Raw genomic sequence first — 15,576 nt, 5'->3', positions numbered from 1 at the left:
AACCTCGCACAACAGAAATGTGATCAAGGTCTACCTCATCTGATGAGTCTTCCATGCCCATCGCCAGTTTGTCCTCCACTTCTTCCTCGGCTCCTGCACCTTCCTCAACAGTTTGGCTGCTACCATGCGCCCTGGATAATCCCTCTCCCCCACCCTCCCATGCCTGCCGCCTTTGTGCTGCCAACCGTCTGGACCTTGGAGATGTTATCCCTTCTGCATACGACTCCTCCTCTACTTCCTCCACCTCCTCTTGTCCCACCACCTGACTCTGAATTCTGTTTAATGTGTGCTCCAGCATATAAATCACCGGAATAGTCATGCTGATAATGGCATCGTTCTCAGCACTAAACATCTTTGTCGCCATTTCAAAACTGTGCAGAAGGGTGTGTGGCGCCCCTGATGGTTCAGTCGCCAAAGAGTTACTGCATCTCACCCAGAGGTGTGGTATCTCACCCTCAGGTAAGGAAGGTGTATGGCTCGGGACCCTAACACCTGCATCCAACACATACCCGCAGTGGGGGTAGGGCGAGATTGCTCCTAAGGGAGAGCACAGTCCCAGGTCCCTAGCTGGTGGGAGGGTCCTATGTAGTGGGTGCTTAGGGGAGCAGCTTAGGGGAGCACATGACAGGGAGAGTATGAATAGGAAGCCATCTTAGAAAGAGCAAGCCAGTCAGAGGAGGAAAAGTGACAGGAGCAGAGGCTCGGCATGAGCTCTGCTCCGGAGGCGGGCCTAGCCTGGGAGGCCCAGGACTGAAGGAGAGAAGAGAGGAGTGGGAGCAGGAAGGCTTCAGGAACCAAAGGGACCCTAGGGCTACGAGCCGTGCAGAAGGCCACCCGTACTCCCGCTGCTACCAGGAGGTAGAGGGGTCAGGCCAGATAAGGGGAACCGGTCCCTCAACTAGCGGAGAAACAGCAAGGCTCAACTAGAAACCGGAGGCTGCAGAATTTCATGTACTGCAGGCAAAAGTCCAAACCAGTCTCACTAAGAAGGTAGCCACATAGGACCCAGGGGACGGAACACAAGTCGCCCGCCAAGGCCCGAGGATACCGGATAGAAGTGTCACTGGGTGTGAGGTGCAGGGAGAAGGCCAGAGAAAGGACACACAGAAGGTGGTCCTGCTAAGTACTCTGGAGCTATCTGGGGGTGGACTGAGCCCCTCACTGAGTACGCACAGCACGACGGGTGAGATTGCTCTGGTACCTGTAATCTGGACTGCAACAACTGTGAGTAAAGATCTTGGGACTGCATCACACGGATTCTGTGTTCATTACTGACTCCCTGCACTACAACCACCATCATGCACTCACACTGCCCTGAAGCTACACTCTTCCTGTGGTGAGTAATAATACCATTGCTGCAAAACCACCAGCTTCAGAGGACTGTTCCGCAGCGGCGGCCCCTTTGGCCGCACTCCACAGGTGGCGTAGTCGGACATTATAAAATCCATATATACAAATTACCCTTGGATTGACTGCCCTGGGTCAGGGACCGGGACACCGCCACAGTGACTACAACCCCCAGCGTCTACCAGCCCGGCTCAGGGTACCCCACAGCCCAGGGGGCGCGTCAACTTCATAGGTCCCTTATCTGAGACCACTCCTGTAGCGTGATTTTCCCCACCTCTGGATCTCATTGGCCCAGGCTATACGTCAGAACATATTGCAAAAGGGCTTGTCGGTGCTGCCACAGTCGCTGCAACATGTGCAGAGTTGAATTACACCATGTTGGCACATCGCATTTCAGCCGGTGAACTGGCAGGCCCAAAGACTTCTGTAGAGATGTAAGTCATTGAGCTGCTGGATGCGAACGGCGGAAGTGAGCACACAGCGACCGTGCCCTCTGCAGAAGGCCATCTAGTCCGGGATAGTGGGCTAAAAATTTATGGACAACCAGGTTCAACACGTGAGCCATACAAGGCACGTGTGTGACATTGCCCCAGCGAAGGGCCGCACCCAGGTTAGCAACATTGTCGCAAACGGCCTTCCCTGGTTGCAGGTCCAGTGGAGACAACCATTCATGAAACTGGGTCTCCAGAGCTGACCAAAACTCCTCAGCTGTATTTCCCAGACATTTCAAAGTAAACACTGATGCCGTTGAGCCCTGCTGCCAGCAGTGTCTGTGGTGAAATGCACCCTGTCACACACAGAGTTTCTCAAAGAAGCGGTGATGTTGTGTGCGACATGCTGGTGGAGCGCAGGCACACCTTTCTTTGAGAAGTAGTGCCGACTGGGCATCTGGTACTGGGGCACTGCTACGGACATAAGGTCTCGAAAATCCACTGTGTCCTCCAGGCAGAAAGGCAGCATTTCTGTAGCCAAAAGCTTGCAGATGGTGAAATTCAACTTCTTAGCTTTCTCATGGCTAGGAGGAAATGGTCTTTTACTTTTCCACATCTGAGGGACCGAGGGCTGGCTGTTGTGCTTAGACGGGGTTGAGTAGGGTGTCCCCGGCAAACTGCCGGTCTCTGAGGAAGATGCAGGTGGACATGTTAGGTTGGCTTGATCCAAAGGTGGTGCTCTCGATGTCAGAGAGCGCTCAACACCAGCAGGTGTTTCCACTTCCCAATGAACTGACGACCTGCCAATCACACTGGCTGTTGCAGGTAAAGAAGTGGCAGGTCTGCGTCCAAAAACATGTGTGACTGCTGTCCCCCCAGTCACAGAGGATGAAGAGGCCGCGGATGCACAAGATGGGGCAGACGGTGGTTGGCCCAGCCTGCTAGGCCGCATTGTAGCACAGTGAGCTTCCCACTGCAACTTATGCTTCATATCCACGTGACGGTACATGCATGAAGTACTCAAACTATGGATTTTTTGGCCTCTACTTAGCTTTTGGTGACAAATATTACAGATAACATGAGTTGGGTTATCCTTATCGATCTGAATAAATGCCCAGGCTATGCAAGGATTAGAGCCCATGCGACCTGAAGAGCCACTACGACTTGTGGTCAGAGGCAGAGTTGTGGTTGAGGATGCAGTTGTTAACATGCTTCCAGTACTCCGTCTCTGTCCAGGAAGGCGCAACCTAACCTCGTCGTCAATAGCATCTGTGACGCCCCGCTGCGCTTGGTATCACAGATCCTAGAAGAGTATATTGATGGAATCCTCCACAAGAGGCCCCCATAAACATACACACATCTCCACCTTCCACCTCAGACCAGCAGAGGGAGCCCGTTAGGGATATAAATAGGGAAGGTGGAGCTAGGCAGTTCAGTTCCCCTGAAGAGTTCCTGCAGTAGAGAAGCCTAAGAGAGGTCAGTCTGCAGTGGAGCTCAGTCTAGTCTAGAGAACTCAGTTAATAGTTCAGCAGTGGAGCACGAGGCTCCTGCTAGCTAGATTCAGGGAGCCCAGATAGAGCTTAAGGTGTGCCGGCGCCATAAGATTGGTGAAGCGTGGCAAGCTGCCATTAGTGTGTATAGCCTAGTGAGGGCCCGAGTAGGCCGAAGGCGAGTGGCGAGTTAGTACATAAGGGGCAGAGGAGCTTAACCAGCTCACCCCGAAGCATTTATCGGACACCGGATCCAAGCTTACCGGGATCTCTATGACCCAGAAAGGCATAACCGTAATCCCTGGAGAACTACAAGTCCCAGGATCGCTAAGGTGCTGATACATAACAGAGCCAGGAGACGCTTAGGCCCCGCATACTGGGAGCGTGAACTCCAACAGAAGGCCCTATCACAAGGTCAGCCAGCGCAGGACAGAGACAAAGTTAGGCCTAGCTCCAGACAGGTCAGAAACTTACTACGCAGAGGCAAGAAACAGGAGGCCCTACACCCGCTCATTGGGGAGGATCCTGATATGCACCCTTCACCCTACAGTGCTCCGGGATGTGCCTGAATTTCCTCCAGTAAAAGGTACTGAAGTGACTACCGTGTCCGCTTCCGTTCTTGCTCTGACCCAGCTGGGTCTCGCCTGTCCTGCATTCCCCCTGCATACGCTGCCCTGAGACCTAGCTCCACCTGTGGGGAGCTATACCATCGAGCTGCCTTATCACGGGTCTCAGTGGACTGCTGCAGCGCTGGTGCTTCTCACCAGATACCACAGGTGGCGTCACGAACTCTTATAAAATTAACAATTATCCACCCTTTTAAAGAGTGACCCCAGGGTACGGGCCAGGGAGCCGACCACCGCGACATCCCCAAGGCCTGGCAAAGGCCCGGGTACCGAGTCATCCCCATCCCCTGGGCTAGTCACATCCTCCTCCACCTCCTCCGCTGACCTCATCGACTGGCTGACTGTGGATTGACATTAAGTGGGATCTCCAACCTTATCATCATCACCCTGTGTGTTATCACACCCGTCGTCCTCAAAGCCAACCTCTTCCTGCCCTGACCGAAAAGTCAAGTTATCGCTCCAATCAGGTATTTGAGTCTCATCATCGTCTTCATCGTTGTCCCCACCAACAGGAGTTACAGTTAGGGAACGAGGGTCTACATTATGCTTAGAACATTCTTCATCTGGTCCTGGATCCGACTTATAAAGATTCTGGGTATCAGTGCAGATCATTTCCTCGTCTGGATTCACAGAATCTCTGGAGCAGACCTCCGTTTCCCAGGCTATAGTATGAGTAAACATCTCTGCAGACTCAACCATCTGTGTTACCCCATACTCAGATGGGCAGCTGGAGACTTGGGAGCTGTGAGGAAGCAAGTGCGATTGGGGTGACACCTCTGAGGACTGGAGTATTTGTGATGTTGAAGTTGAGGTGGAGGAGAGCCCACTTGAAGGAGCACTGGATATCCGTTGAAGCACCTGCTGTTTTTGTGCCTTATCTGGTATTTGTAGCGATGGGCATGTCCGTAAGAAAGGGATCGTATCACATTGTCCACGAAAAAAGAAGTAGACATCTTAGTTTGGCTGGAAGATGGTCTTTCTTCTGCAGATGTTACTCTCCCCCACCGCGGGGGGGGCTTGACCCACCAGCCGACAGGCACCAGTATTGGGAGAGGGGGGCTGGCCGTCAGGGTCCACCGCGGCTCTGGCACAAACCCGGCGACACGGGCAGGAAAGGACTGGCCGTGTCGGCTTTGCACTTTTTAGGTTTTAGAAGGGCATGACATGCCTATATCTGTGTCTCCCCCTCCTTTTACTCCTCCACCTCTTTTCTTTTCGCATGACTATATGTACTTGTCACTTTTCCATGTGTTAATTGTGTCTTCTGAGCAGTTGGTCAGCTTTTGGACACCTTTGAAGGTGTTTTCTATGTGTTTCTATGTGTTTTTGTTTGCCTGCCATTGGTTTTTACGGTGTTCGAAGGTGTTCGACGAACAGTTCGGCGAACACACGGGTGTTCGACGAACCGAACCGAACTCGAACACTACGGGGGTGGCTCAACACTAGTCGGCACTACTTCTCAAAGAAAGGCGTGCCGGCGTTCCACCAGCATGTCGCACACAACATCACCGCTTCTTTGAGAAACTCTGTGTGTGACAGGGTGCATTTCACCACAGACACTTGGACGAGTAGGCATGGACAGGGGCGTTACATGTCGCTGACTGGGCACTGGGTAACTATGGTGACAGCAGGACAAGGGGCTGCTGTCCAAGTCTTGCCGTCCCCACGAGTTGTGCGTCAATCCTCTTTATCTCAAAGTTCCTCCACTGCTTCTGCCTCCTCAACCTCCTCTCGGTCCTCCACCTGCACCCAAAGCCTGTCTGGTCATGCCATACTCTTTCTAACTGTGCAGAAGGGATCCTGCACACCTCCTTAACTATGATGGCAGCAGGGCTCAACATCATCAGGCAGTTTTTACTTTGAAATGTCTGGGAAATGTGAATCACACAGCTGAGGAGTTGTGGTCAGCTCTGGAGAACCAGTTTCATGAATGGTTGTCTCCACTGGACCTGAAACCAGGGAAGGCCGTGTGCAACAATGCTGCAAACCTGGGTGCGGCCCTTCGCCGGGGCAATGTCACACACGTGCCTTGTATGGCTCACGTGTTGAACCTGGTTGTCCAGCAATTTTTAGCCCACTATCCCGGACTAGATTGCCTTCTGCAGAGGGCACGGTCGCTGTGTGCTCACTTCCGCCATTCGCATCCCGCAGCTCAGCGACTTACATCTCTACAGAAGTCGTTGGGCCTGCCACTTCACCGGCTAAAATGCGATATGCCTACCTAGTGGAATTCAACTCTGCACATGTTGCAGCTGTTATGTTCTGCTACCAAAGCTAAGGAAAGAGAGGAGATCTGTCCCTACTATAGGACTCAGCTGAATCCCTACGATGTAACAGGGAACCTGATCCTGCGATCAGACCTGCTAAAGTCCTAATCTAGTCTGTACGGAGACCTATAGATGTGGGGAGGGAATCCCTACAAGTACTAAGGACTGGGAGGAATATGGGACACCTCCTAACAGAAATAGTAGCAGACAGACGAACAAACAAAATAGATAGAACATAGAGGTCCGTAGACCAAGCAAACTAACAGAGTTAGATACAGAGCACAGGCTAGCTAGAAAGTAGATATACAATGAAGTCCAGCAAAGCCAGAAGGGCGGAGCAGGATTAAATAGGCCAACAAGGTCATGTGACCAGCAAAGGAAAAAAAACCTAACAGCAAGGTTCTAACAGTACCCCCCCTTCTAAGAGGATCCTCCGGATCCCCTAGGACCAGGCTTATCAGGAAATCTCCTGTGAAACGCTCTGATAAGTCTGGACGCGGAAACATCATCTGACCTCACCCAAGAGTTATCCTCGGGTCCGAAACCTTTCCAGGCCACAAGATACTGCAAACTACCTCTATACCGTCTAGAGTCAAGGATGCGAGAAATTTCATAATCCCCGTCCTCCACCACCGGAGGAACAGAGGCAGAGGCGTCACCATCCGACACAACAGCTTTTTTTAACAGAGAGACATGAAAGACCGGATTAATTCTCCAGGAGGTAGGAACCTCCAACCTAACAGCAGATTGGTTGACAACCTGAAGCACCTTAAAGGGCCCTACAAACTTGGGACCCAATTTCTTAGAAGGAATCCTCAACCGCAGATTCCTAGAGGACAACCAAACCATGTCACCAACAGCGAACAAAACCTCCTGTCGTTTCCTATCAAAGTAGTCTTTAGATTTTCTGTTGGCCTCCTGAAGATTACCACGTACATCCGTCCAAACTCTTTCCAAATCACCGGAAAAATTCTCCTCCTCAGGCACGGCAGATCCCAACTTGGAGAACGACCCAAACGACGGATGTCTCCCAGAACAACAAAAAAAAGGCGAACAACCAGCAGAAGAAGATGTATGATTGTTCAGAGCAAATTCGGCAACTGGCAGAAACTCAGACCACCCCTCTTGATTGTCTGCCACAAAACAACGCAAGAACTGCTCAACATCCTGGTTTTTCCTTTCTGTCTGGCCATTAGATTCAGGATGATATCCGGACGAAAACGACAAATGAATTCCCAACCTGTCACAAAAGGCACGCCAAAAACGAGCCACGAACTGAGGACCCCTATCAGAAACAATGTCAGTAGGAACGCCATGAAGTCTGACAATTTCCTTGACAAAGGCCTTAGCAAGAGTTTTAGCTCAGGGCAGTTTGACGAAGGGAACCAAGTGACACATCTTGCTAAAACGGTCCACGACCACCCAGATGAAAGTAAAACCCTCAGAGGGGGGAAGGTCAGTTATAAAGTCCATAGCCAAATGTGTCCAAGGAGCACTGGGGACCTCCAAAGGACAAAGCAACCCCGCAGCAGGAGTATGTGAGGACTTAGATCTAGCACATATAGTACATTGGCGCACCCACTTAATGACTTCCTTCTGCCATCCAGGCCACCAAAAACTGCGACCCACCAGTCTCTTGGTCTCAGAGATTCCGGGATGACCTGCCAACCGAGATTCGTGACACTCAACAAACAAATCTCTCCTAAAGGTCCCAGGCACAAACAACCTCCCATGAGGAGTGTTAGATGGGGCATTCTCCTGAGCTTTAAGAATCTCATCTTCCAAAACGGAGTCTAAAGCAGCTATCACAACACCTTCTTGTAAAATGTTTTCCTCTTTCTCAGCACCGACTATGGGAGAAAAACTGCGAGACAAGGCATCCGCCTTAACATTCTTAGTACCAGGGATGTAAGTAACGGAGAAATTAAACCGCGAGAAAAACAGTGCCCACCTAGCCTGACGGGCATTCAGGCGCTTGGCAGCATCAAGATATATCAGATTTTTATGATCCGTAAGAACCTGAACGGGAAATTCCGCACCTTCCAAGAAGTGGCGCCAGTGTTCAAATGCGAGTTTTATAGCCAATAATTCCCGATTACCAATATCGTAATTCAATTCAGTCTCCGAAAATTTTTTTGAAAAAAAGGCACAGGGATGTAATCCATCCCCGTTATCCTGAGACAATACTGCTCCAACCCCCACAGAGGAAGCATCAACCTCAACCAAAAACGGCTTAGTCACATCAGGCTGCATAAGGATGGGAGCAGAGGTGAACCTCTCCTTGAGATACACAAAAGCTTCAATGGCCTCAGAAGACCACTGAACCGCATCAGCACCTTTCCTGGTGAGATCGGTCAGAGGTTTGACAATACTAGAAAAATTTTTTATGAATTTTCTGTAATAATTGGCGAAACCTAAAAACCTCTGTATCGATTTCAAACCAATAGGCCTAGGCCATTCCTGTATAGCTTGAACTTTAACCGGATCCATCTCAAAACCTTCGCTGGAGATAATGTAACCCAAAAAACTAATTCTCTGTACAGCGAATTCACATTTCTCCAGCTTAGCAAAAAGCGAATTGTCCATTAATAACTGTAATACCTCACGTACGCTCCGCCAATGAGACTCCAGATCCGGCGAATAAATCAAAATGTCATCCAAATACACAACCACATTTTTGCCGATCAAAGGCCCAAGGATGTCATTAATAAGATTCTGAAAAAATGCAGGAGCATTGGTAAGACCAAAAGGCATCACCAGATTCTCAAAATGACCCACAGGAGTGTTAAAAGCAGTCTTCCATTCGTCACCCTCCTTCATGCGCAACAGATTGTATGCCCCCTTAAGGTCAATTTTAGAGAACCACTTGGCCCCCATTAACTGGTTAAACAGATCAGGAATCAATGGCAGTGGGTAAGGATTGCGTACAGTAATTTTGTTAATCTCACGAAAATCCAGACAAGGACGTAAACCACCGTCCTTCTTTTTTACAAAAAAAAATCCAACCGCCACAGGAGACTTAGAGGGCCTAATGTGACCGGCGGCCAAACTTGTCTGTATGTATTCCTCCAAAGCCTTCCTCTCAGGAATAGTAAGGTTAAATAAACGACTTTTAGGAAGAGTCGCTCCAGGGACAAATTCAATAGAGCAATCATAGTCTCTATGGGGAGGCAAAACCTGCGATTCCTTCTCAGAAAAAACTCTCCAAAAATCCTGAATAGGAACAGGCAATTCTCCCCTATCCAAAGCTGCAATACGCCCGTTACAACACTTGTCATAACATTTATGGCTCCAGGATTTAATTTCACTGGTAGACCAATCCAGTACAGGATTGTGAAATTTTAACCAGGGCAAACCCAATATTACTGGAGAAGGCAAGTTATTCAACACTACCAAATCCAATTTCTCATGGTGAACACCATTAATAGTGAGAGGAAATTCACTGACATTGAGAGTAATATTCTTCAAAGGGGAGCCATCCACAGAAACCACAGCAATGGGGGATGATAAAGGTTCAGGTTTTAAATTGAGTTTTTCCACGAATCCCCCATCAATTACATTCAGTGTAGACCCGCAATCAACAAACACCCGAAATTCCATTAATTTTTCCTGAGCAATCGTGGAAGCAGCTAAAAATATACCCTTGGAATTTAAACAGGCAATACGGGCGTGACTGACCTTTTTTTTTTCTTTCTTCATACGAAGCTCACAGCCTTTAATCAAATGACCAGATTTTCCGCAATAGAAACACAAGCCTTCCGAAAAACGACGGTCTTTTTCTTGAGAGCGAGGTGCCACCGATCCAATCTCCATCGGTTCACCACTGTTAGTACACACATTATCATAACCAGAAACTGACATAGCAGAGGATTTGCTCTCATTAACCCTTGCACGCAGTCTTCTATCCACCCGTATAGCTAATTGCATAGCCTATTGCAAATCCTCAGGTGTAGGATAAGCAATTAGCAGGTCTTTAACCCTTTCACTGAGCCCAGCAAGAAATAGACTTTTCAGAGCAGAATCGTTCCACCCTGTTTGAGTGGACCAACGACGAAAATGAGTACAATATTTTTCCACAATACCTGATCCTTGTTTTAAACGTCTCAACTCAGTCTCAGCTGATGCCACACGGTCAGGATCATCATATAATAGTCCTAAAGCAGAAAAAAAACTATCCACTGATCTGAAGCATGTATCACTAGGTTGCAAAGAAAAGGCCCACTCCTGAGGCTCTTTGCGCAAAAGTGACATTATGAACCCTACGCGCTGGGATTCATCCCCAGAGGACTTGGGTCTCAAACGAAAATACAATAAGCAAGCATTTTTAAATGAAAAAAATTCTCGATGTTCACCAAAAAATAAATCCGGCAAACATACCTTAGGCTCCAAGAAATATGCTCCAGGACAGTTACTCACATGCTGACGGAGCTCGGCCACTTCCAGAGAGAGTCCCTGCAGGTGTTTAGCCAAATCCTGAACCGACACCATGATGGAACAAAAAAATCTTTCCTTAGAGAATTTGCAGGCTGGACTTACTGTTATGTTCTGCTACCAAAGCTAAGGAAAGAGAGGAGATCTGTCCCTACTATAGGACTCAGCTGAATCCCTACGATGTAACAGGGAACCTGATCCTGCGATCAGACCTGCTAAAGTCCTAATCTAGTCTGTACGGAGACCTATAGATATGGGGAGGGAATCCCTACAAGTACTAAGGACTGGGAGGAATATGGGACACCTCCTAACAGAAATAGTAGCAGACAGACGAACAAACAAAATAGATAGAACATAGAGGTCCGTAGACCAAGCAAACTAACAGAGTTAGATACAGAGCACAGGCTAGCTAGAAAGTAGATATACAATGAAGTCCAGCAAAGCCAGAAGGGCGGAGCAGGATTAAATAGGCCAACAAGGTCATGTGACCAGCAAAGGAAAAAAAACCTAACAGCAAGGTTCTAACAGCAGCGACTGTGGCAGCACCGACAAGCCCTGGTGCAATATGTTCTGACGTATAGCCTGGGCCAACGAGATCCAGAGGTGGGGCAAATCACGCTGGACGAGTGGTCTCAGATCAGAGATCTATGCATCCTTCTGTACAGTTTTGAAATGGCGACGAAGATGTTTAGTGCTGACGATGCCATTATCAGCATGACTGTTCCAGTGATTTACATGCTGGAGCACATGTTAAACAGAATTCGGAGTCAGGTGGTGGCACAAGAGGAGGTGGAGGAAGTAGAGGAGGAGGAGTTGTATGCGGAAGGGCAAACATCTGCAAGGTCCAGACGGTCGGCAGCACCAAGGCGGCAGGCATGTGAGGGTGGGGAGATGGGTTTTCCAGGGCGCATGGTAGCACCCAAACTAGTGAGGAAGGTGCAGGAGCCCAGGAAGAAGTGGAGGACGAACTGATGGAAGACTCATCAGATGAGGGAGACCTTGATAACATTTCTGTTGTGCGAGGTTGGGGGGAGAGGGCAGAGGACTGAAGCATGATTGTTACCTCGCCACCAACACAACAGCGACTTGGTGCTCCTGGATGCGCAAGATACATGAGTTCCTTCTTTCTGCACTACCTGCAACATGACCCTCAAATTGTGAGAATTAGAAATAATCCTGACAACTGGGTTGCCACACTCTTAGATCCCCGGTACAAAAGTAAATTTGCAGAAATTATTCCTGCCATAGAAAGAGATGCACTCATGCAGGTGTATCAGCAGAGACTGTTGCAGAATCTTACATGTGCTTTTAAACAAAACAATAGTGGTGCACGTAGTGAATCTCACAGCTCCAACTTGCCAACCGTGGGACCGTCGAGTGTTCAGCACTCAAAACGTAACAGAAACACAATATCTGCTGGTAACATCAATTTTGCGGAATCATTTCATCACTTTTTTAGCCCATCCTTTGCAAGGCCACAGGAGACAAGAAGTCTGACACATAGTCAACGCCTAGAGACGATGGTACAGGAGTATCTCCAAGTAAACATTGAAGCCATGACTGTCACTGGACCCTTGCTATTTTTGGGCTTCCAATCTGGATAAATGGCCGGAGCTCGCCACTTACGCCTTAGAGATCTTGTCATGCCCCGCAACCAGAGTACTGCCTGAACGTGTGTTTAGCACTGCTGGTGGTGTGCTGACAGATAAGCACACGCGGCTCTCCACTGATAATGTAGACAGACTCATGTTCATAAAGATGAACAAATCATGTATCTGAAATGACTTTTCTACCCCTGTGTCATCCTGGGGAGAGTAAAAGCTTGATGATGTGTTAAAATCACCTCACCAACCGTTTTAAGCTTTCAAATTACTAATCATGTTCATCTGTATCTTGGCTGGAAAGTAATTTGGGCCTTGTAGCAGTGTGCAGTACTGATTCTATTAGGCCATCTATACTAAACTCCACCAGATTTAAAATTACTAATCATGTTTTTCTGTATCTTGGCTGGAAAATAATTTGGGCCTTCTAGCAGTTTGCATTACTGATTCTATTAGGCCATCTATACTAAGCTCCACCAGCTTTCAAATTAATAATAATTTTTAGCTACATCTAGCCCGGAAAATAATTTTGGGGCTCCTAGATGCGCAAGACACATGAGTGCCTTCTTGCTGCACTACCTGCAACATGACCCTCAGATTGTCAGAATTCGAAATAATCCTGACTACTGGGTTGCCACACTCTTACATCCCCCACACTCTTCGATCAACCTTTTCATTTTAATAAAGAACAAAAAAATGGTAATTTTTGAAATTATAAGCATCAGCAGGTTATTAGAAACTGAAATCGAACAGTTTTCAACTCAAAACTTTTTTCTAGGTGATGTTACATTTGCACATAGGACCCCTTGTTCGAAAGGAGCTTCTGAACTCTCTCATCCATTGAATTTGTCAGGTTTTGGATGGTTTCTGCTTCAACTGTTTTGCATGAGGACAGAATACCCTCCCAGAGCTGTTGCTTAGATGTGAACTGCTTCCCGCCATCATAGACACTCCTTTTGATGATGCTCCAGAGGTTCTCAATGGGGTTGAGGTCAGGGGAGCATGGGGGTTACACCATAAGTTTGTCCCCTCTTTTGCCCATATCAGCCAGAGATGCAGATTTGTTATGTGCAGCATGACACGGTGCATTATCATGCATGAAAATGATCTTGCTGCGGAATACACAGTTCTTCTTCTTCAACCATGGCAGGAAGTGCTGTTTGAGAAACTCCACATACATTATGGAGTTCATCTTTACCCCTTTAGGTATCCTAAAGGGGCCGACAATCTCTCTCCCCATGATTCCAGCCCAAAACATTACTCCACCTCCTCCTTGTTGGGGCCGTAGCCGTGTTTGCATGGGGTGTTCATCAACCAGCCATCCTCCACTCCATCCATCTGGACCATCGAGCGTGGCACGGCACTCATCGGTGAACAAAACAGTTTTGAAGTCAGTCTTCATGTATTGTTTGGCCCACTGGAGCCGTTTCTGCTTGTGTACAGTGAATAGAGGAGGTCGACAGGATGGCTTATGCACAGCTGCAAACCTCTGAAGGACCCTGCATCTTGTTGCTTGGGGGACATTGGAGGCACCATCAGCTTCAAAAACTTGTCTGCTGCTAAGACAAGGCTTTTTTGCCGCTCCTCTTTTAACCTGACGTAATTACCTGTAGGAAAGAGTCCTCAATTTTCCCTTATCAGCAAGCATACATGTGTACTGTGAATCAGCTACATACTTATTGATTGTGCGATGATCAGGATGAAGTGTCTTGGCAATGTTGATTGTAGTCATGCCTTGACCTAAACACTCCACAATTTGTTGCTTCTTAGCAACCGACACATCCTTTTTCTTTCCCATTTTGGCAGAAAATGTAGGCTGCTTAATAATGTGGGACAGCCTTCTTAAGTAGTCTTGCCTTTCATTGGGCGCACGTGCCAAACTAATTAGCACAGGTGTCTTCAATTGCTTACAGTGATACAAAGAGCTCTGACACACATCACCATCAATGAGTTTAACTGACAAACAAAAAAATTCTTACCTTATCACTCCTAAACACTTTTTGCATAATAATTTGGAACACAGTGTACATGTGCTTTTCCACAAAACACCAGTGGTTCACGTAGTGAATCTTACAGTTCTAACTTGCCAACCGTGGTCTGTATGGAGTTGTTCAATAAAGGGACCAAAATTAAGATAACATAGACGGGAGAGGTCTCTATGAATAGGAATTCCTAAGTATTTGATACCCTGTGAGGGCCAGGCAAAGGGAAAGTTGGACGGGATGGAATCCTGTATGGATTTGGGGAGGGAGACATCGAGGGCCTCAGACTTCGCTGCATTAATTTTAAAGTTTGACCATGTAACAAAGTGATCTATTTCAGCCATAACAGCAGGGATGGATATATGTGATTGAGTGATATATACTAGGACATCATCAGCAAATGCAGAGCACTTGTACTCGGTGCCTCCTACCTCAATCCACCTAATATTGGGGTTATGGCGAATTGATGAGAGCAAGTGCTCCGTCACTAGGATGTATAAGAGAGGGGACAGAGGACATCCCTGCCTTGTCCCATTGGTGATTATGAAAGGTGATGAAAATGTTCCATTTATCTTCAACCTAGGTGACGTATTGCGATACAGGGCCGTGATTTTGCCTATAAAAGGGTCCCCTAGACCCCTACCCCAAGCTTTTTAAGAGAATAATATATGGCGTGCCAGGATACTCTATGGAATGCTTTCTCAGCATCCAACGAGAGTATCTAATTACAAATTTTTAACTGCATCTAGCCCAGGAAATACTTTGTGCCTAGTAGCAGTGTCTGCTAGTCAGCGGATTATCCCAGCTGTTAAGCAAGCTACACCACCTGTAGTTGGACACTTAATTTTTTCAAAGGAAATGGTTCAGACCCCGGGACACTCAGTGAAGAGCATCGGGGAGGCTCCCCAAGGCACAGGGGCTGGGACTGGCGGTAGGACGCCTTGCGGTGGACCGCCAAGCTCGATCATTATAAATGCTTTTTAACTGCAGCAGCTTTAGAGGACGCTACTGGTGCTGGAATTACGTGGCTGCTGGCATGAGATTTGCTCGCTCGACCCACCAGCGGACTGGCACCAGTATTGGGAGAGGGGGGCTGGCCATCAGGGTCCACCGCAGCTCTGGCACAAACCTGGCGACACGGAGGTCGCACGGGAGGAACGGACTGGCCGTGTCGGCTTCGCACTTGTTTGGTTTTAGAAGAACATGACATGCCTATTTCTGTGTCTCCCGCTCCTTTTACTCCTCCACCTCTTTTCTTTTCGCATGACTATATGTACTTGTCACTTTTCCATGTGTTAGTTGTGTATTCTGAGCAGTTTGTCAGCTTTTGGACACATTTGAAGGTGTTTTCTATGTGTTTCTATGTGTTTTTGTTTGCCTACCATTGGTTTTAACAGTGTT

Source organism: Phyllobates terribilis, unplaced genomic scaffold (assembly GCF_046119375.1).
Source record: "Phyllobates terribilis strain yellow unplaced genomic scaffold, ASM4611937v1 Scaffold_42__1_contigs__length_11168841, whole genome shotgun sequence".
Classification (NCBI taxonomy): Eukaryota; Metazoa; Chordata; class Amphibia; order Anura; family Dendrobatidae; genus Phyllobates; species Phyllobates terribilis.
The sequence above is the reverse complement of the archived record's forward strand: the minus strand, read 5'-3'. Positions refer to the sequence as shown.